The following is a 23,381-nucleotide window of genomic DNA, read 5'->3' as shown; positions in this document are numbered from 1 at the left end:
AGCACAAAGCAGTTTCTGAGAATGATTCTGTCTAGTTTTTATACAAAGATATTTCCCTTTCTAAGATTGGCCTGAAATCGCTTGAAATCTCCAGTTGCAAATTCCAGAAAAAGAGTTTTTGCAAACTGCTCTGTTTAAAGGAAGGTTCAACTCTGTGAGTTGAATAGACACAACACAAAGAAGTTACTGGAAATTCATCTGTCTAGCATTATACTGAGAAATCCCGTTTCCAACGAAGGCCTCAAAGTGGTCCAAATATCCTCTTGCAAACTTAACAAACAGAGTGTTTCCAAACTGCTCTATGAAAAGAAAGGTGAAACTCTGTGAGTTGAACGCACACATCACAAAGTAGTTTCTGAGAATGATTCTGTCTAGTTTTTAAAGGAGGATATTTCCTTTACTACAATTGGCCTCAAATCGCTTGAAATCTCCACTTGTAAAATCCACAAAAAGAGTGTTTCAAATCTGCTCTGTCTAAAGAAAGGTTCAACTCTGTGAGTTGAATACACACAACACAAAGAAGTTACTGAGAATTCATGTGTCTAGCTGTATAGGAAGAAATCCCGTTTCCAACGAAGGCGTCAAAGAGGTCTAAATATCCCCTTGCAGACTTAACAAACAGAGTGTTTCCAAACTGCTCTATGAAAAGAAAGGTTAAACTCTGTGAGTGGAACGCACACAGCACAAAGCAGTTTCTGAGAATGATTCTGTCTAGTTTTTATACAAAGATATTTCCGTTTCTAAGATTGGCCTGAAATCGCTTGAAATCTCCAGTTGCAAATTCCACAAAAAGAGTGTTTGCAAACTGCTCTGTCTAAAGGAAGGTTCAACTCTGTGAGTTGAATAGACACAACACAAAGAAGTTACTGGGAATTCATCTGTCTAGCATTATACTGAGAAATCCCGTTTCCAACGAAGGCCTCAAAGTGGTCCAAATATCCTCTTGCAAACTTAACAAACAGAGTGTTTCCAAACTGCTCTATGAAAAGAAAGGTGAAACTCTGTGAGTTGAACGCACACATCACAAAGTAGTTTCTGAGAATGATTCTGTCTAGTTTTTAAACGAGGATATTTCCTTTACTACAATTGGCCTCAAATCGCTTGAAATCTCCACTTGTAAAATCCACAAAAAGAGTGTTTCAAATCTGCTCTGTCTAAAGAAAGGTTCAACTCTGTGAGTTGAATACACACAACACAAAGAAGTTACTGAGAATTCATGTGTCTAGCTGTATAGGAAGAAATCCCCTTTACAACGAAGGCGTCAAAGAGGTCTAATTATCCCCTTGCAGACTTAACAAACAGAGTGTTTCCAAACTGCTCTATGAAAAGAAAGGTTAAACTCTGTGAATGGAACGCACACAGCACAAAGCAGTTTCTGAGAATGATTCTGTCTAGTTTTTATACAAAGATATTTCCCTTTCTAAGATTGGCCTGAAATCGCTTGAAATCTCCAGTTGCAAATTCCACAAAAAGAGTGTTTGCAAACTGCTCTGTCTAAAGGAAGGTTCAACTCTGTGAGTTGAATAGACACAACACAAAGAAGTTACTGGGAATTCATCTGTCTAGCATTATACTGAGAAATCCCGTTTCCAACGAAGGCCTCAAAGTGGTCCAAATATCCTCTTGCAAACTTAACAAACAGAGTGTTTCCAAACTGCTCTATGAAAAGAAAGGTGAAACTCTGTGAGTTGAACGCACACATCACAAAGTAGTTTCTGAGAATGATTCTGTCTAGTTTTTAAAGGAGGATATTTACTTTACTACAATTGGCCTCAAATCGCTTGAAATCTCCACTTGTAAAATCCACAAAAAGAGTGTTTCAAATCTTCTCTGTCTAAAGAAAGGTTCAACTCTGTGAGTTGAATACACACAACACAAAGAAGTTACTGAGAATTCATGTGTCTAGCTGTATATGAAGAAATCCCGTTTCCAACGAAGGCGTCAAAGAGGTCTAAATATCCCCTTGCAGACATAACAAACAGAGTGTTTCCAAACTGCTCTATGAAAAGAAAGGTTAAACTCTGTGAGTGGAACGCACACAGCACAAAGCAGTTTCTGAGAATTATTCTGTCTAGTTTTTATACAAAGATATTTCCCTTTCTAAGATTGGCCTGAAATCGCTTGAAATCTCCAGTTGCAAATTCCACAAAAAGAGTGTTTTCAAACTGCTCTGTCTAAAGGAAGGTTCAACTCTGTGAGTTGAATAGACACAACACAAAGAAGTTACTGGAAATTCATCTGTCTAGCATTATACTGAGAAATCCCGTTTCCAACGAAGGCCTCAAAGTGGTCCAAATATCCTCTTGCAAACTTAACAAACAGAGTGTTTCCAAACTGCTCTATGAAAAGAAAGGTGAAACTCTGTGAGTTGAACGCACACATCACAAAGTAGTTTCTGAGAATGATTCTGTCTAGTTTTTAAACGAGGATATTTCCTTTACTACAATTGGCCTCAAATCGCTTGAAATCTCCACTTGTAAAATCCACAAAAAGAGTGTTTCAAATCTGCTCTGTCTAAAGAAAGGTTCAACTCTGTGAGTTGAATACACACAACACAAAGAAGTTACTGAGAATTCATGTGTCTAGCTGTATAGGAAGAAATCCCGTTTCCAACGAAGGCGTCAAAGAGGTCTAAATATCCCCTTGCAGACTTAACAAACAGAGTGTTTCCAAACTGCTCTATGAAAAGAAAGGTTAAACTCTGTGAGTGGAACGCACACAGCACAAAGCAGTTTCTGAGAATGATTCTGTCTAGTTTTTATACAAAGATATTTCCGTTTCTAAGATTGGCCTGAAATCGCTTGAAATCTCCAGTTGCAAATTCCACAAAAAGAGTGTTTGCAAACTGCTCTGTCTAAAGGAAGGTTCAACTCTGTGAGCTGAATAGACACAACACAAAGAAGTTACTGGGAATTCATCTGTCTAGCATTATACTGAGAAATCCCGTTTCCAACGAAGGCCTCAAAGTGGTCCAAATATCCTCTTGCAAACTTAAAAAACAGAGTGTTTCCAAACTGCTCTATGAAAAGAAAGCTGAAACTCTGTGAGTTGAACGCACACATCACAAAGTAGTTTCTGAGAATGATTCTGTCTAGTTTTTAAAGGAGGATATTTACTTTACTACAATTGGCCTCAAATCGTTAGAAATCTCTACTTTTGAAATCCACAAAAAGAGTGTTTCAAATCTGCTCTGTCTAAAGAAAGGTTCAACTCTGTGAGTTGAATACACACAACACAAAGAAGTTACTGAGAATTCATGTGTCTAGCTGTATAGGAAGAAATCCCGTTTCCAACGAAGGCGTCAAAGAGGTCTAAATATCCCCTTGCAGACTTAACAAACAGAGTGTTTCCAAACTGCTCTATGAAAAGAAAGGTTAAATTCTGTGAGTGGAACGCACACAACAGAAAGTAGTTTCTGAGAATGATTCTGTCTAGTTTTTATACAAAGATATTTCCCTTTCTAAGATTGGCCTGAAATCGCTTGAAATCTCCAGTTGCAAATTCCACAAAAAGAGTGTTTTCAAACTGCTCTGTCTAAACGAAGGTTCAAATCTGTGAGTTGAATAGACACAACACAAAGGAGTTAGTGGGAATTCATCTGTCTAGCATTATACTGAGAAATCCCGTTTCCAACGAAGGCCTCAAAGTGGTCCAAATATCCTCTTGCAAACTTAACAAACAGAGTGTTTCCAAACTGCTCTATGAAAAGAAAGGTGAAACTCTGTGAGTTGAACGCACACATCACAAATTAGTTTCTGAGAATGATTCTGTCTAGTTTTTAAAGGAGGATATTTCCTTTACTACAATTGGCCTCAAATCGCTTGAAATCTCCACTTGTAAAATCCACAAAAAGAGTGTTTCAAATCTGCTCTGTCTAAAGAAAGGTTCAACTCTGTGAGTTGAATACACACAACACAAAGAAGTTACTGAGAATTCATGTGTCTAGCTGTATATGGAGAAATCCCCTTTACAACGAAGGCGTCAAAGAGGTCTAAATATCCCCTTGCAGACTTAACAAACAGAGTGTTTCCAAACTGCTCTATGAAAAGAAAGGTTAAACTCTGTGAGTGGAACGCACACAGCACAAAACAGTTTCTGAGAATGATTCTGTCTAGTTTTTATACAAAGATATTTCCCTTTCTAAGATTGGCCTGAAATCGCTTGAAATCTCCAGTTGCAAATTCCACAAAAAGAGTGTTTTCAAACTGCTCTGTCTAAACGAAGGTTCAACTCTCTGAGTTGAATAGACACAACCCAAAGAAGTTACTGGGAATTCATCTGTCTAGCATTATACTGAGAAATCCCGTTTCCAACGAAGGCCTCAAAGTGGTCCAAATATCCTCTTGCAAACTTAACAAACAGAGTGTTTCCAAACTGCTCTATGAAAAGAAAGGTGAAACTCTGTGAGTTGAACGCACACATCACAAAGTAGTTTCTGAGAATGATTCTGTCTACTTTTTAAACGAGGATATTTCCTTTACTACAATTGGCCTCAAATCGCTTGAAATCTCCTCTTGTAAAATCCACAAAAAGAGTGTTTCAAATCTTCTCTGTCTAAAGAAAGGTTCAACTCTGTGAGTTGAATACACACAACACAAAGAAGTTACTGAGAATTCATGTGTCTAGCTGTATATGAAGAAAACCCGTTTCCAACGAAGGCGTCAAAGAGGTCTAAATATCCCCTTGCAGACTTAACAAACAGAGTGTTTCCAAACTGCTCTATGAAAAGAAAGGTTAAACTCTGTGAGTGGAACGCACACAGCACAAAGCAGTTTCTGAGAATGATTCTGTCTAGTTTTTATACAAAGATATTTCCCGTTCTAAGATTGGCCTGAAATCGCTTGAAATCTCCAGTTGCAAATTCCAGAAAAAGAGTGTTTGCAAACTGCTCTGTCTAAAGGAAGGTTCAACTCTGTGAGTTGAATAGACACAACACAAAGAAGTTACTGGGAATTCATCTGTCTAGCATTATACTGAGAAATCCCGTTTCCAACGAAGGCCTCAAAGTGGTCCAAATATCCTCTTGCAAACTTAACAAACAGAGTGTTTCCAAACTGCTCTATGAAAAGAAAGCTGAAACCCTGTGAGTTGAACGCACACATCACAAAGTAGTTTCTGTAAATTATTCTGTCTAGTTTTTAAACGAGGATATATCCTTTACTACAATTGGCCTCAAATCGCTTGAAATCTCCACTTGTAAAATCCACAAAAAGAGTGTTTCAAATCTGCTCTGTCTAAAGAAAGGTTCAACTCTGTGAGTTGAATACACACAACACAAAGAAGTTACTGAGAATTCATGTGTCTAGCTGTATATGAAGAAATCCCGTTTCCAACGAAGGCGTCAAAGAGGTCTAAATATCCCCTTGCAGACTTAACAAACAGAGTGTTTCCAAACTGCTCTATGAAAAGAAAGGTTAAACTCTGTGAGTGGAACGCACACAGCACAAAGCAGTTTCTGAGAATGATTCTGTCTAGTTTTTATACAAAGATATTTCCCTTTCTAAGATTGGCCTGAAATCGCTTGAAATCTCCAGTTGCAAATTCCAGAAAAAGAGTTTTTGCAAACTGCTCTGTTTAAAGGAAGGTTCAACTCTGTGAGTTGAATAGACACAACACAAAGAAGTTACTGGAAATTCATCTGTCTAGCATTATACTGAGAAATCCCGTTTCCAACGAAGGCCTCAAAGTGGTCCAAATATCCTCTTGCAAACTTAACAAACAGAGTGTTTCCAAACTGCTCTATGAAAAGAAAGGTGAAACTCTGTGAGTTGAACGCACACATCACAAAGTAGTTTCTGAGAATGATTCTGTCTAGTTTTTAAAGGAGGATATTTCCTTTACTACAATTGGCCTCAAATCGCTTGAAATCTCCACTTGTAAAATCCACAAAAAGAGTGTTTCAAATCTGCTCTGTCTAAAGAAAGGTTCAACTCTGTGAGTTGAATACACACAACACAAAGAAGTTACTGAGAATTCATGTGTCTAGCTGTATAGGAAGAAATCCCGTTTCCAACGAAGGCGTCAAAGAGGTCTAAATATCCCCTTGCAGACTTAACAAACAGAGTGTTTCCAAACTGCTCTATGAAAAGAAAGGTTAAACTCTGTGAGTGGAACGCACACAGCACAAAGCAGTTTCTGAGAATGATTCTGTCTAGTTTTTATACAAAGATATTTCCGTTTCTAAGATTGGCCTGAAATCGCTTGAAATCTCCAGTTGCAAATTCCACAAAAAGAGTGTTTGCAAACTGCTCTGTCTAAAGGAAGGTTCAACTCTGTGAGTTGAATAGACACAACACAAAGAAGTTACTGGGAATTCATCTGTCTAGCATTATACTGAGAAATCCCGTTTCCAACGAAGGCCTCAAAGTGGTCCAAATATCCTCTTGCAAACTTAACAAACAGAGTGTTTCCAAACTGCTCTATGAAAAGAAAGGTGAAACTCTGTGAGTTGAACGCACACATCACAAAGTAGTTTCTGAGAATGATTCTGTCTAGTTTTTAAACGAGGATATTTCCTTTACTACAATTGGCCTCAAATCGCTTGAAATCTCCACTTGTAAAATCCACAAAAAGAGTGTTTCAAATCTGCTCTGTCTAAAGAAAGGTTCAACTCTGTGAGTTGAATACACACAACACAAAGAAGTTACTGAGAATTCATGTGTCTAGCTGTATAGGAAGAAATCCCCTTTACAACGAAGGCGTCAAAGAGGTCTAATTATCCCCTTGCAGACTTAACAAACAGAGTGTTTCCAAACTGCTCTATGAAAAGAAAGGTTAAACTCTGTGAATGGAACGCACACAGCACAAAGCAGTTTCTGAGAATGATTCTGTCTAGTTTTTATACAAAGATATTTCCCTTTCTAAGATTGGCCTGAAATCGCTTGAAATCTCCAGTTGCAAATTCCACAAAAAGAGTGTTTGCAAACTGCTCTGTCTAAAGGAAGGTTCAACTCTGTGAGTTGAATAGACACAACACAAAGAAGTTACTGGGAATTCATCTGTCTAGCATTATACTGAGAAATCCCGTTTCCAACGAAGGCCTCAAAGTGGTCCAAATATCCTCTTGCAAACTTAACAAACAGAGTGTTTCCAAACTGCTCTATGAAAAGAAAGGTGAAACTCTGTGAGTTGAACGCACACATCACAAAGTAGTTTCTGAGAATGATTCTGTCTAGTTTTTAAAGGAGGATATTTACTTTACTACAATTGGCCTCAAATCGCTTGAAATCTCCACTTGTAAAATCCACAAAAAGAGTGTTTCAAATCTGCTCTGTCTAAAGAAAGGTTCAACTCTGTGAGTTGAATACACACAACACAAAGAAGTTACTGAGAATTCATGTGTCTAGCTGTATATGAAGAAATCCCGTTTCCAACGAAGGCGTCAAAGAGGTCTAAATATCCCCTTGCAGACATAACAAACAGAGTGTTTCCAAACTGCTCTATGAAAAGAAAGGTTAAACTCTGTGAGTGGAACGCACACAGCACAAAGCAGTTTCTGAGAATGATTCTGTCTAGTTTTTATACAAAGATATTTCCCTTTCTAAGATTGGCCTGAAATCGCTTGAAATCTCCAGTTGCAAATTCCACAAAAAGAGTGTTTGCAAACTGCTCTGTCTAAACGAAGGTTCAAATCTGTGAGTTGAATAGACACAACACAAAGAAGTTACTGGGAATTCATCTGTCTAGCATTATACTGAGAAATCCCGTTTCCAACGAAGGCCTCAAAGTGGTCCAAATATCCTCTTGCAAACTTAACAAACAGAGTGTTTCCAAACTGCTCTATGAAAAGAAAGCTGAAACTCTGTGAGTTGAACGCACACATCACAAAGTAGTTTCTGAGAATGATTCTGTCTAGTTTTTAAACGAGGATATTTCCTTTACTACAATTGGCCTCAAATCGCTTGAAATCTCCACTTGTAAAATCCACAAAAAGAGTGTTTCAAATCTTCTCTGTCTAAAGAAAGGTTCAACTCTGTGAGTTGAATACACACAACACAAAGAAGTTACTGAGAATTCATGTGTCTAGCTGTATATGAAGAAAACCCCTTTCCAACGAAGGCGTCAAAGAGGTCTAAATATCCCCTTGCAGACTTAACAAACAGAGTGTTTCCAAACTGCTCTATGAAAAGAAAGGTTAAACTCTGTGAGTGGAACGCACACAGCACAAAGCAGTTTCTGAGAATTATTCTGTCTAGTTTTTATACAAAGATATTTCCCTTTCTAAGATTGGCCTGAAATCGCTTGAAATCTCCAGTTGCAAATTCCACAAAAAGAGTGTTTTCAAACTGCTCTGTCTAAAGGAAGGTTCAACTCTGTGAGTTGAATAGACACAACACAAAGAAGTTACTGGAAATTCATCTGTCTAGCATTATACTGAGAAATCCCGTTTCCAACGAAGGCCTCAAAGTGGTCCAAATATCCTCTTGCAAACTTAACAAACAGAGTGTTTCCAAACTGCTCTATGAAAAGAAAGGTGAAACTCTGTGAGTTGAACGCACACATCACAAAGTAGTTTCTGAGAATGATTCTGTCTAGTTTTTAAACGAGGATATTTCCTTTACTACAATTGGCCTCAAATCGCTTGAAATCTCCACTTGTAAAATCCACAAAAAGAGTGTTTCAAATCTGCTCTGTCTAAAGAAAGGTTCAACTCTGTGAGTTGAATACACACAACACAAAGAAGTTACTGAGAATTCATGTGTCTAGCTGTATAGGAAGAAATCCCCTTTACAACGAAGGCGTCAAAGAGGTCTAATTATCCCCTTGCAGACTTAACAAACAGAGTGTTTCCAAACTGCTCTATGAAAAGAAAGGTTAAACTCTGTGACTGGAACGCACACAGCACAAAGCAGTTTCTGAGAATGATTCTGTCCAGTTTTCATACAAAGATATTTCCCTTTCTAAGATTGGCCTGAAATCGCTTGAAATCTCCAGTTGCAAATTCCACTAAAAGAGTGTTTGCAAACTGCTCTGTCTAAAGGAAGGTTCAACTCTGTGAGTTGAATAGACACAACACAAAGAAGTTACTGGGAATTCATCTGTCTAGCATTATACTGAGAAATCCCGTTTCCAACGAAGGCCTCAAAGTGGTCCAAATATCCTCTTGCAAACTTAACAAACAGAGTGTTTCCAAACTGCTCTATGAAAAGAAAGGTGAAACTCTGTGAGTTGAACGCACACATCACAAAGTAGTTTCTGAGAATGATTCTGTCTAGTTTTTAAACGAGGATATTTCCTTTACTACAATTGGCCTCAAATCGCTTGAAATCTCCACTTGTAAAATCCACAAAAAGAGTGTTTCAAATCTGCTCTGTCTAAAGAAAGGTTCAACTCTGTGAGTTGAATAACACAACACAAAGAAGTTACTGAGAATTCATGTGTCTAGCTGTATATGAAGAAATCCCGTTTCCAACGAAGGCGTCAAAGAGGTCTAAATATCCCCTTGCAGACTTAACAAACAGAGTGTTTCCAAACTGCTCTATGAAAAGAAAGGTTAAACTCTGTGAGTGGAACGCACACAGCACAAAGCAGTTCCTGAGAATGATTCTGTCTAGTTTTTATACGAAGATATTTCCCTTTCTAAGATTGGCCTGAAATCGCTTGAAATCTCCAGTTGCAAATTCCACAAAAAGAGTGTTTGCAAACTGCTCTGTCTAAAGGAAGGTTCAACTCTGTGAGTTGAATAGACACAACACAAAGAAGTTACTGGGAATTCATCTGTCTAGCATTATACTGAGAAATCCCGTTTCCAACGAAGGCCTCAAAGTGGTCCAAATATCCTCTTGCAAACTTAACAAACAGAGTGTTTCCAAACTGCTCTATGAAAAGAAAGGTGAAACTCTGTGAGTTGAACGCACACATCACAAAGTAGTTTCTGAGAATGATTCTGTCTAGTTTTTAAAGGAGGATATTTCCTTTACTACAATTGGCCTCAAATCGCTTGAAATCTCCACCTGTAATATCCACAAAAAGAGTGTTTCAAATCTGCTCTGTATAAAGAAAGGTTCAACTCTGTGTGTTGAATACACACAACACAAAGAAGTTACTGAGAATTCATGTGTCTAGCTGTATATGAAGAAATCCCGTTTCCAACGAAGGCGTCAAAGAGGTCTAAATATCCCCTTGCAGACTTAACAAACAGAGTGTTTCCAAACTGCTCTATGAAAAGAAAGGTTAAACTCTGTGAGTGGAACGCACAGAGCACAAATAAGTTTCTGAGAATGATTCTGTCTTGTTTTTATACAAAGATATTTCCCTTTCTAAGATTGGCCTGAAATCGCTTGAAATCTCCAGTTGCAAATTCCACAAAAAGAGTGTTTGCAAACTGCTCTATCTAAAGGAAGGATCAACTCTGTGAGTTGAATAGACACAACATAAAGAAGTTACTGGGAATTAATCTGTCTAGCATTATACTGAGAAATCCCGTTTCCAACGAAGGCCTCAAAGTGGTCCAAATATCCTCTTGCAAAGTTAACAAACATAGTGTTTCCAAACTGCTCTATGAAAAGAAAGCTGAAACTCTGTGAGTTGAACGCACACATCACAAAGTAGTTTCTGAGAATGATTCTGTCTAGTTTTTAAAGGAGGATATTTACTTTACTACAATTGGCCTCAAATCGCTTGAAATCTCCACTTGTAAAATCCACAAAAAGAGTGTTTCAAATCTGCTCTGTCTAAAGAAAGTTTCAACTCTGTGAGTTGAATACACACAACACAAAGAAGTTACTGAGAATTCATGTGTCTAGCTGTATATGAAGAAATCCCGTTTCCAACGAAGGCGTCAAAGAGGTCTAAATATCCCCTTGCAGACTTAACAAACAGAGTGTTTCCAAACTGCTCTATGAAAAGAAAGGTTAAACTCCGTGAGTGGAACGCACACAACACAAAGTAGTTTCTGAGAATGATTCTGTCTAGTTTTTATACAAAGATATTTCCCTTTCTAAGATTGGCCTGAAATCGCTTGAAATCTCCAGTTGCAAATTCCACAAAAAGAGTGTTTGCAAACTGCTCTGTCTAAAGGAAGGTTCAACTCTGTGAGTTGAATAGACACAACACAAAGAAGTTACTGGGAATTCATCTGTCTAGCATTATACTGAGAAATCCCGTTTCCAACGAAGGCCTCAAAGTGGTCCAAATATCCTCTTGCAAACTTAACAAACAGAGTGTTTCCAAACTGCTCTATGAAAAGAAAGGTGAAACTCTGTGAGTTGAATGCACACATCACAAAGTAGTTTCTGAGAATGATTCTGCCTAGTTTTTAAACGAGGATATTTCCTTTACTACAATTGGCCTCAAATCGCAAGAAATCTCCACTTGTAAAATCCACAAAAAGAGTGTTTCAAATCTGCTCTGTCTAAAGAAAGGTTCAACTCTGTGAGTTGAATACACACAACACAAAGAAGTTACTGAGAATTCATGTGTCTAGCTATATATGAAGAAATCCCGTTTCCAACGAAGGCGTCAAAGAGGTCTAAATATCCCCTTGCAGACTTAACAAACAGAGTGTTTCCAAACTGCTCTATGAAAAGAAAGGTTAAACTCTGTGAGTTGAACGCACACATCACAAAGTAGTTTCTGAGAATGATTCTGTCTAGTTTTTAAAGGAGGATATTTCCTTTACTACAATTGGCCTCAAATCGTTAGAAATCTCTACTTGTAAAATCCACAAAAAGAGTGTTTCAAATCTGCTCTGTCTAAAGAAAGGTTCAACTCTGTGAGTTGAATACACACAACACAAAGAAGTTACTGAGAATTCATGTGTCTAGCTGTATAGGAAGAAATCCCGTTTCCAACGAAGGCGTCAAAGAGGTCTAAATATCCCCTTGCAGACTTAACAAACAGAGTGTTTCCAAACTGCTCTATGAAAAGAAAGGTTAAATTCTGTGAGTGGAACGCACACAACACAAAGTAGTTTCTGAGAATGATTCTGTCTAGTTTTTATACAAAGATATTTCCCTTTCTAAGATTGGCCTGAAATCGCTTGAAATCTCCAGTTGCAAATTCCACAAAAAGAGTGTTTGCAAACTGCTCTGTCTAAACGAAGGTTCAAATCTGTGAGTTGAATAGACACAACACAAAGAAGTTACTGGGAATTCATCTGTCTAGCATTATACTGAGAAATCCCGTTTCCAACGAAGGCCTCAAAGTGGTCCAAATATCCTCTTGCAAACTTAACAAACAGAGTGTTTCCAAACTGCTCTATGAAAAGAAAGGTGAAACTCTGTGAGTTGAACGCACACATCACAAAGTAGTTTCTGAGAATGATTCTGTCTACTTTTTAAAGGAGGATATTTCCTTTACTGCAATTGGCCTCAAATCGCTTGAAATCTCCACTTGTAAAATCCACAAAAAGAGTGTTTCAAATCTGCTCTGTCTAAAGAATGGTTCAACTCTGTGAGTTGAATACACACAACACAAAGAAGTTACTGAGAATTCATGTGTCTAGCTGTATATGAAGAAAACCCGTTTCCAACGAAGGCGTCAAAGAGGTCTAAATATCCCCTTGCAGACTTAACAAACAGAGTGTTTCCAAACTGCTCTATGAAAAGAAAGGTTAAACTCTGTGAGTGGAACGCACACAGCACAAAGCAGTTTCTGAGAATGATTCTGTCTAGTTTTTATACAAAGATATTTCCCTTTCTAAGATTGGCCTGAAATCGCTTGAAATCTCCAGTTGCAAATTCCACAAAAAGAGTGTTTGCAAACTGCTCTGTCTAAAGGAAGGTTCAACTCTGTGAGTTGAATAGACACAAAACAAAGAAGTTACTGGGAATTCATCTGTCTAGCATTATACAGAGAAATCCCGTTTCCAACGAAGGCTTCAAAGTGGTCCAAATATCCTCTTGCAAACTTAACAAACAGAGTGTTTCCAAACTGCTCTATGAAAAGAAAGCTGAAACTCTGTGAGTTGAACGCACACATCACAAAGTAGTTTCTGAGAATGATTCTGTCTAGTTTTTAAACGAGGATATTTCCTTTACTACAATTGGCCTCAAATCGCTTGAAATCTCCACTTGTAAAATCCACAAAAAGAGTGTTTCAAATCTGCTCTGTCTAAAGAAAAGTTCGACTCTGTGAGTTGAATACACACAACACAAAGAAGTTACTGAGAATTCATGTGTCTAGCTGTATATGAAGAAATCCCGTTTCCAACGAAGACGTCAAAGAGGTCTAAATATCCCCTTGCAGACTTAACAAACAGAGTGTTTCCAAACTGCTCTATGAAAAGAAAGGTTAAACTCTGTGAATGGAACGCACACAGCACAAAGCAGTTTCTGAGAATGATTCTGTCTAGTTTTTATACAAAGATATTTCCCTTTCTAAGATTGGCCTGAAATCGCTTGAAATCTCCAGTTGCAAATTCCACAAAAAGAGTGTTTGCAAACTGCTCTGTCTAAAGGAAGGTTCAACTCTGTGAGTTGAATAGACACAACACAAAGAAGTTACTGGGAATTCATCTGTCTAGCATTATACTGAGAAATCCCGTTTCCAACGAAGGCCTCAAAGTGGTCCAAATATCCTCTTGCAAACTTAACAAACAGAGTGTTTCCAAACTGCTCTATGAAAAGAAAGGTGAAACTCTGTGAGTTGAACGCACACATCACAAAGTAGTTTCTGAGAATGATTCTGTCTACTTTTTAAACGAGGATATTTCCTTTACTACAATTGGCCTCAAATCGCTTGAAATCTCCACTTGTAAAATCCACAAAAAGAGTGTTTCAAATCTGCTCTGTCTAAAGAAAGGTTCAACTCTGTGAGTTGAATACACACAACACAAAGAAGTTACTGAGAATTCATGTGTCTAGCTGTATATGAAGAAAACCCGTTTCCAACGAAGGCGTCAAAGAGGTCTAAATATCCCCTTGCAGACTTAACAAACAGAGTGTTTCCAAACTGCTCTATGAAAAGAAAGGTTAAACTCTGTGAGTGGAACGCACACAGCACAAAGCAGTTTCTGAGAATGATTCTGTCTAGTTTTTATACAAAGATATTTCCCTTTCTAAGATTGGCCTGAAATCGCTTGAAATCTCCAGTTGCAAATTCCACAAAAAGAGTGTTTGCAAACTGCTCTGTCTAAAGGAAGGTTCAACTCTGTGAGTTGAATAGACACAACACAAGGAAGTTACTGGGAATTCATCTGTCTAGCATTATACTGAGAAATCCCGTTTCCAACGAAGGCCTCAAAGTGGTCCAAATATCCTCTTGCAAACTTAACAAACAGAGTGTTTCCAAACTGCTCTATGAAAAGAAAGGTGAAACTCTGTGAGTTGAACGCACACATCACAAAGTAGTTTCTGAGAATGATTCTGTCTAGTTTTTAAAGGAGGATATTTCCTTTACTACAATTGGCCTCAAATCGCTAGATATCTCCACTTGTAAAATCCACAAAAAGAGTGTTTCAAATCTGCTCTGTCTAAAGAAAGTTTCAACTCTGTGAGTTGAATACACACAACACAAAGAAGTTACTGAGAATTCATGTGTCTAGCTATATATGAAGAAATCCCGTTTCCAACGAAGGCGTCAAAGAGGTCTAAATATCCCCTTGCAGACTTAACAAACAGAGTGTTTCCAAACTGCTCTATGAAAAGAAAGGTTAAACTCTGTGAGTGGAACGCACACAACACAAAGTAGTTTCTGAGAATGATTCTGTCTAGTTTTTATACAAAGATATTTCCTTTACTACAATTGGCCTCAAATCGCTTGAAATCTCCACTTGTAAAATCCACAAAAAGAGTGTTTCAAATCTGCTCTGTCTAAAGAAAGGTTCAACTCTGTGAGTTGAATACACACAACACAAAGAAGTTACTGAGAATTCATGTGTCTAGCTGTATATGAAGAAATCCCGTTTCCAATGAAGGCGTCAAAGAGGTCTAAATATCCCCTTGCAGACTTAACAAACAGAGTGTTTCCAAACTGCTCTATGAAAAGAAAGGTTAAACTCTGTGAGTGGAACGCACACAGCACAAAGCAGTTTCTGAGAATGATTCTGTCTAGTTTTTATACAAAGATATTTCCCTTTCTAAGAATGGCCTGAAATCGCTTGAAATCTCCAGTTGCAAATTCCACAAAAAGAGTGTTTGCAAACTGCTCTGTCTAAAGGAAGGTTCAACTCTGTGAGTTGAATAGACACAACACAAAGAAGTTACTGGGAATTCATCTGTCTAGCATTATACTGAGAAATCCCTTTTCCACCGAAGGCCTCAAAGTGGTCCAAATATCCTCTTGCAAACATAACAAACAGAGTGTTTCCAAACTGCTCTATGAAAAGAAAGGTGAAACTCTGTGAGTTGAACGCACACATCACAAAGTAGTTTCTGAGAATGATTCTGTCTAGTTTTTAAAGGAGGATATTTCCTTTACTACAATTGGCCTCAAATCGCTAGAAATCTCCACTTGTAAAATCCACAAAAAGAGTGTTTCAAATCTGCTCTGTCTAAAGAAAGGTTCAACTCTGTGAGTTGAATACACACAACACAAAGAAGTTACTGAGAATTCATGTGTCTAGCTATATATGAAGAAATCCCGTTTCCAACGAAGGCGTCAAAGAGGTCTAAATATCCCCTTGCAGACTTAACAAACAGAGTGTTTCCAAACTGCTCTATGAAAAGAAAGGTTAAACTCTGTGAGTGGAACGCACACAACACAAAGTAGTTTCTGAGAATGATTCTGTCTAGTTTTTATACAAAGATATTTCCTTTACTACAATTGGCCTCAAATCGCTTGAAATCTCCACTTGTAAAATCCACAAAAAGAGTGTTTCAAATCTGCTCTGTCTAAAGAAAGGTTCAACTCTGTGAGTTGAATACACACAACACAAAGAAGTTACTGAGAATTCATGTGTCTAGCTGTATATGAAGAAATCCCGTTTCCAACGAAGGCGTCAAAGAAGTCTAAATATCCCCTTGCAGACTTAACAAACACAGTGTTTCCAAACTGCTCTATGAAAAGAAAGGTTAAACTCTGTGAGTGGAACGCACACAGCACAAAGCAGTTTCTGAGAATGATTCTGTCTAGTTTTTATACAAAGATATTTCCCTTTCTAAGATTGGCCTGAAATCGCTTGAAATCTCCAGTTGCAAATTCCACAAAAAGAGTGTTTTCAAACTGCTCTGTCTAAACGAAGGTTCAACTCTCTGAGTTGAATAGACACAACCCAAAGAAGTTACTGGGAATTCATCTGTCTAGCATTATACTGAGAAATCCCGTTTCCAACGAAGGCCTCAAAGTGGTCCAAATATCCTCTTGCAAACTTAACAAACAGAGTGTTTCCAAACTGCTCTATGAAAAGAAAGGTGAAACTCTGTGAGTTGAACGCACACATCACAAAGTAGTTTCTGAGAATGATTCTGTCTACTTTTTAAACGAGGATATTTCCTTTACTACAATTGGCCTCAAATCGCTTGAAATCTCCTCTTGTAAAATCCACAAAAAGAGTGTTTCAAATCTTCTCTGTCTAAAGAAAGGTTCAACTCTGTGGGTTGAATACACACAACACAAAGAAGTTACTGAGAATTCATGTGTCTAGCTGTATATGAAGAAAACCCGTTTCCAACGAAGGCGTCAAAGAGGTCTAAATATCCCCTTGCAGACTTAACAAACAGAGTGTTTCCAAACTGCTCTATGAAAAGAAAGGTTAAACTCTGTGAGTGGAACGCACACAGCACAAAGCAGTTTCTGAGAATGATTCTGTCTAGTTTTTATACAAAGATATTTCCCTTTCTAAGATTGGCCTGAAATCGCTTGAAATCTCCAGTTGCAAATTCCACAAAAAGAGTGTTTGCAAACTGCTCTGTCTAAAGGAAGGTTCAACTCTGTGAGTTGAATAGACACAACACAAAGAAGTTACTGGGAATTCATCTGTCTAGCATTATACTGAGAAATCCCGTTTCCAACGAAGGCCTCAAAGTGGTCCAAATATCCCCTTGCAGACTTAACAAACAGAGTGTTTCCAAACTGCTCTATGAAAAGAAAGGTTAAACTCTGTGAGTGGAACGCACACAACACAAAGTAGTTTCTGAGAATGATTCTGTCTAGTTTTTATACAAAGATATTTCCTTTACTGCAATTGGCCTCAAATCGCTTGAAATCTCCACTTGTAAAATCCACAAAAAGAGTGTTTCAAATCTGCTCTGTCTAAAGAAAGGTTCAACTCTGTGAGTTGAATACACACAACACAAAGAAGTTACTGAGAATTCATGTGTCTAGCTGTATATGAAGAAATCCCGTTTCCAACGAAGGCGTCAAAGAGGTCTAAATATCCCCTTGCAGACTTAACAAACAGAGTGTTTCCAAACTGCTCTATGAAAAGAAAGGTTAAACTCTGTGAGTGGAACTCACACAGCACAAAGCAGTTTCTGAGAATGATTCTGTCTAGTTTTTATACAACGATATTTCCCTTTCTAAGATTGGCCTGAAATCGCTTGAAATCTCCAGTTGCAAATTCCACAAAAAGAGTGTTTGCAAACTGCTCTGTCTAAAGGAAGGTTCAACTCTGTGAGTTGAATTGACACAACACAAAGAAGTTACTGGGAATTCATCTGTCTAGCATTATACTGAGAAATCCCGTTTCCAACGAAGGCCTCAAAGTGGTCCAAATATCCTCTTGCAAACTTAACAAACAGAGTGTTTCCAAACTGCTCTATGAAAAGAAAGCTGAAACTCTGTGAGTTGAACGCACACATCACAAAGTAGTTTCTGAGAATGATTCTGTCTAGTTTTTAAAGGAGGATATTTCCTTTACTACAATTGGCCTCAAATCGCTTGAAATCTCCACTTGTAAAATCCACAAAAAGAGTGTTTCAAATCTGCTCTGTCTAAAGAAAGGTTCAACTCTGTGAGTTGAATACACACAACACAAAGAAGTTACTGAGAATTCATGTGTCTAGCTGTATATGAAGAAATCCCGTTTCCAACGAAGGCGTCAAAGAGGTCTAAATATCCCCTTGCAGACTTAACAAACAGAGTGTTTCCAAACTGCTCTATGAAAAGAAAGGTTAAACTCTGTGAGTGGAACGCACACAGCACAAAGCAGTTTCTGAGAATGATTCTGTCTAGTTTTTATACAAAGATATTTCCCTTTCTAAGATTGGCCTGAAATCGCTTGAAATCTCCAGTTGCAAATTCCACAAAAAGAGTGTTTTCAAACTGCTCTGTCTAAACGAAGGTTCAACTCTCTGAGTTGAATAGACACAACCCAAAGAAGTTACTGGGAATTCATCTGTCTAGCATTATACTGAGAAATCCCGTTTCCAACGAAGGCCTCAAAGTGGTCCAAATATCCTCTTGCAAACTTAACAAACAGAGTGTTTCCAAACTGCTCTATGAAAAGAAAGGTGAAACTCTGTGAGTTGAACGCACACATCACAAAGTAGTTTCTGAGAATGATTCTGTCTACTTTTTAAACGAGGATATTTCCTTTACTACAATTGGCCTCAAATCGCTTGAAATCTCCTCTTGTAAAATCCACAAAAAGAGTGTTTCAAATCTTCTCTGTCTAAAGAAAGGTTCAACTCTGTGGGTTGAATACACACAACACAAAGAAGTTACTGAGAATTCATGTGTCTAGCTGTATATGAAGAAAACCCGTTTCCAACGAAGGCGTCAAAGAGGTCTAAATATCCCCTTGCAGACTTAACAAACAGAGTGTTTCCAAACTGCTCTATGAAAAGAAAGGTTAAACTCTGTGAGTGGAACGCACACAGCACAAAGCAGTTTCTGAGAATGATTCTGTCTAGTTTTTATACAAAGATATTTCCCTTTCTAAGATTGGCCTGAAATCGCTTGAAATCTCCAGTTGCAAATTCCACAAAAAGAGTGTTTGCAAACTGCTCTGTCTAAAGGAAGGTTCAACTCTGTGAGTTGAATAGACACAACACAAAGAAGTTACTGGGAATTCATCTGTCTAGCATTATACTGAGAAATCCCGTTTCCAACGAAGGCCTCAAAGTGGTCCAAATATCCCCTTGCAGACTTAACAAACAGAGTGTTTCCAAACTGCTCTATGAAAAGAAAGGTTAAACTCTGTGAGTGGAACGCACACAACACAAAGTAGTTTCTGAGAATGATTCTGTCTAGTTTTTATACAAAGATATTTCCTTTACTGCAATTGGCCTCAAATCGCTTGAAATCTCCACTTGTAAAATCCACAAAAAGAGTGTTTCAAATCTGCTCTGTCTAAAGAAAGGTTCAACTCTGTGAGTTGAATACACACAACACAAAGAAGTTACTGAGAATTCATGTGTCTAGCTGTATATGAAGAAATCCCGTTTCCAACGAAGGCGTCAAAGAGGTCTAAATATCCCCTTGCAGACTTAACAAACAGAGTGTTTCCAAACTGCTCTATGAAAAGAAAGGTTAAACTCTGTGAGTGGAACTCACACAGCACAAAGCAGTTTCTGAGAATGATTCTGTCTAGTTTTTATACAACGATATTTCCCTTTCTAAGATTGGCCTGAAATCGCTTGAAATCTCCAGTTGCAAATTCCACAAAAAGAGTGTTTGCAAACTGCTCTGTCTAAAGGAAGTTTCAACTCTGTGAGTTGAATAGACACAACACAAAGAAGTTACTGGGAATTCATCTGTCTAGCATTATACTGAGAAATCCCGTTTCCAACGAAGGCCTCAAAGTGGTCCAAATATCCTCTTGCAAACTTAACAAACAGAGTGTTTCCAAACTGCTCTATGAAAAGAAAGGTGAAACTCTGTGAGTTGAACGCACACATCACAAAGTAGTTTCTGAGAATGATTCTGTCTAGTTTTTAAAGGAGGATATTTCCTTTACTACAATTGGCCTCAAATCGCTTGAAATCTCCACTTGTAAAATCCACAAAAAGAGTGTTTCAAATCTGCTCTGTCTAAAGAAAGGTTCAACTCTGTGAGTTGAATACACACAACACAAAGAAGTTACTGAGAATTCATGTGTCTAGCTGTATAGGAAGAAATCCCCTTTACAACGAAGGCGTCAAAGAGGTCTAAATATCCCCTTTCAGACTTAACAAACAGAGTGTTTCCAAACTGCTCTATGAAAAGAAAGGTTAAACTCTGTGAGTGGAACGCACACAGCACAAAGCAGTTTCTGAGAATGATTCTGTCTAGTTTTTATACGAAGATATTTCCCTTTCTAAGATTGGCCTGAAATCGCTTGAAATCTCCAGTTGCAAATTCCACAAAAAGAGTGTTTGCAAACTGCTCTGTCTAAAGGAAGGTTCAACTCTGTGAGTTGAATAGACACAACACAAAGAAGTTACTGGGAATTCATCTGTCTAGCATTATACTGAGAAATCCCGTTTCCAACGAAGGCCTCAAAGTGGTCCAAATATCCTCTTGCAAACTTAACAAACAGAGTGTTTCCAAACTGCTCTATGAAAAGAAAGGTGAAACTCTGTGAGTTGAATGCACACATCACAAAGTAGTTTCTGAGAATGATTCTGTCTAGTTTTTAAAGGAGGATATTTCCTTTACTACAATTGGCCTCAAATCGCTTGAAATCTCCACCTGTAATATCCACAAAAAGAGTGTTTCAAATCTGCTCTGTCTAAAGAAAGGTTCAACTCTGTGTGTTGAATACACACAACACAAAGAAGTTACTGAGAATTCATGTGTCTAGCTGTATATGATGAAATCCCGTTTCCAACGAATGCGTCAAAGAGGTCTAAATATCCCCTTGCAGACTTAACAAACAGAGTGTTTCCAAACTGCTCTATGAAAAGAAAGGTTAAACTCTGTGAGTGGAACGCACAGAGCACAAATAAGTTTCTGAGAATGATTCTGTCTTGTTTTTATACAAAGATATTTCCCTTTCTAAGATTGGCCTGAAATCGCTTGAAATCTCCAGTTGCAAATTCCACAAAAAGAGTGTTTGCAAACTGCTCTGTCTAAAGGAAGGATCAACTCTGTGAGTTGAATAGACACAACATAAAGAAGTTACTGGGAATTAATCTGTCTAGCATTATACTGAGAAATCCCGTTTCCAACGAAGGCCTCAAAGTGGTCCAAATATCCTCTTGCAAAGTTAACAAACATAGTGTTTCCAAACTGCTCTATGAAAAGAAAGCTGAAACTCTGTGAGTTGAACGCACACATCACAAAGTAGTTTCTGAGAATGATTCTGTCTAGTTTTTAAAGGAGGATATTTACTTTACTACAATTGGCCTCAAATCGCTTGAAATCTCCACTTGTAAAATCCACAAAAAGAGTGTTTCAAATCTGCTCTGTCTAAAGAAAGTTTCAACTCTGTGAGTTGAATACACACAACACAAAGAAGTTACTGAGAATTCATGTGTCTAGCTGTATATGAAGAAATCCCGTTTCCAACGAAGGCGTCAAAGAGGTCTAAATATCCCCTTGCAGACTTAACAAACAGAGTGTTTCCAAACTGCTCTATGAAAAGAAAGGTTAAACTCCGTGAGTGGAACGCACACAACACAAAGTAGTTTCTGAGAATGATTCTGTCTAGTTTTTATACAAAGATATTTCCCTTTCTAAGATTGGCCTGAAATCGCTTGAAATCTCCAGTTGCAAATTCCACAAAAAGAGTGTTTGCAAACTGCTCTGTCTAAAGGAAGGTTCAACTCTGTGAGTTGAATAGACACAACACAAAGAAGTTACTGGGAATTCATCTGTCTAGCATTATACTGAGAAATCCCGTTTCCAACGAAGGCCTCAAAGTGGTCCAAATATCCTCTTGCAAACTTAACAAACAGAGTGTTTCCAAACTGCTCTATGAAAAGAAAGGTGAAACTCTGTGAGTTGAATGCACACATCACAAAGTAGTTTCTGAGAATGATTCTGTCTAGTTTTTAAACGAGGATATTTCCTTTACTACAATTAGCCTCAAATCGCTAGAAATCTCCACTTGTAAAATCCACAAAAAGAGTGTTTCAAATCTGCTCTGTCTAAAGAAAGGTTCAACTCTGTGAGTTGAATACACACAACAGAAAGAAGTTACTGAGAATTCATGTGTCTAGCTATATATGAAGAAATCCCGTTTCCAACGAAGGCGTCAAAGAGGTCTAAATATCCCCTTGCAGACTTAACAAACAGGGTGTTTCCAAACTGCTCTATGAAAAGAAAGGTTAAACTCTGTGAGTGGAACGCACACAACACAAAGTAGTCTCTGAGAATGATTCTGTCTAGTTTTTATACAAAGATATTTCCCTTTCTAAGATTGGCCTGAAATCGCTTGAAATCTCCAGTTGCAAATTCCACAAAAACAGTGTTTTCAAACTGCTCTGTCCAAACGAAGGTTCAAATCTGTGAGTTGAATGGACACAACACAAAGAAGTTACTGGGAATTCATCTGTCTAGCATTATACTGAGAAATCCCGTTTCCAACGAAGGCCTCAAAGTGGTCCAAATATCCTCTTGCAAACTTAAAAAACAGAGTGTTTCCAAACTGCTCTATGAAAAGAAAGCTGAAACTCTGTGAGTTGAACGCACACATCACAAAGTAGTTTCTGAGAATGATTCTGTCTAGTTTTTAAAGGAGGATATTTCCTTTACTACAATTGGCCTCAAATCGTTAGAAATCTCTACTTGTAAAATTCACAAAAAGAGTGTTTCAAATCTGCTCTGTCTAAAGGAAGGTTCAACTCTGTGAGTTGAATACACACAACACAAAGAAGTTACTGAGAATTCATGTGTCTAGCTGTATAGGAAGAAATCCCGTTTCCAACGAAGGCGTCAAAGAGGTCTAAATATCCCCTTGCAGACTTAACAAACAGAGTGTTTCCAAACTGCTCTATGAAAAGAAAGGTTAAATTCTGTGAGTGGAACGCACACAACACAAAGTAGTTTCTGAGAATGATTCTGTCTAGTTTTTATACAAAGATATTTCCCTTTCTAAGATTGGCCTGAAATCGCTTGAAATCTCCAGTTGCAAATTCCACAAAAAGAGTGTTTTCAAACTGCTCTGTCTAAACGAAGGTTCAAATCTGTGAGTTGAATAGACACAACACAAAGAAGTTAGTGGGAATTCATCTGTCTAGCATTATACTGAGAAATCCCGTTTCCAACGAAGGCCTCAAAGTGGTCCAAATATCCTCTTGCAAACTTAACAAACAGAGTGTTTCCAAACTGCTCTATGAAAAGAAAGGTGATACTCTGTGAGTTGAACGCACACATCACAAAGTAGTTTCTGAGAATGATTCTGTCTAGTTTTTAAAGGAGGATATTTCCTTTACTGCAATTGGCCTCAAATCGCTTGAAATCTCCTCTTGTAAAATCCACAAAAAGAGTGTTTCAAATCTGCTCTGTCTAAAGAATGGTTCAACTCTGTGAGTTGAATACACACAACACAAAGAAGTTACTGAGAATTCATGTGTCTAGCTGTATATGAAGAAAACCCGTTTCCAACGAAGGCGTCAAAGAGGTCTAAATATCCC

Source organism: Pan paniscus, chromosome 20 (assembly GCF_029289425.2).
Source record: "Pan paniscus chromosome 20, NHGRI_mPanPan1-v2.0_pri, whole genome shotgun sequence".
NCBI classification, from domain to species: domain Eukaryota; kingdom Metazoa; phylum Chordata; class Mammalia; order Primates; family Hominidae; genus Pan; species Pan paniscus.
This window is presented reverse-complemented; position numbering follows the sequence as displayed.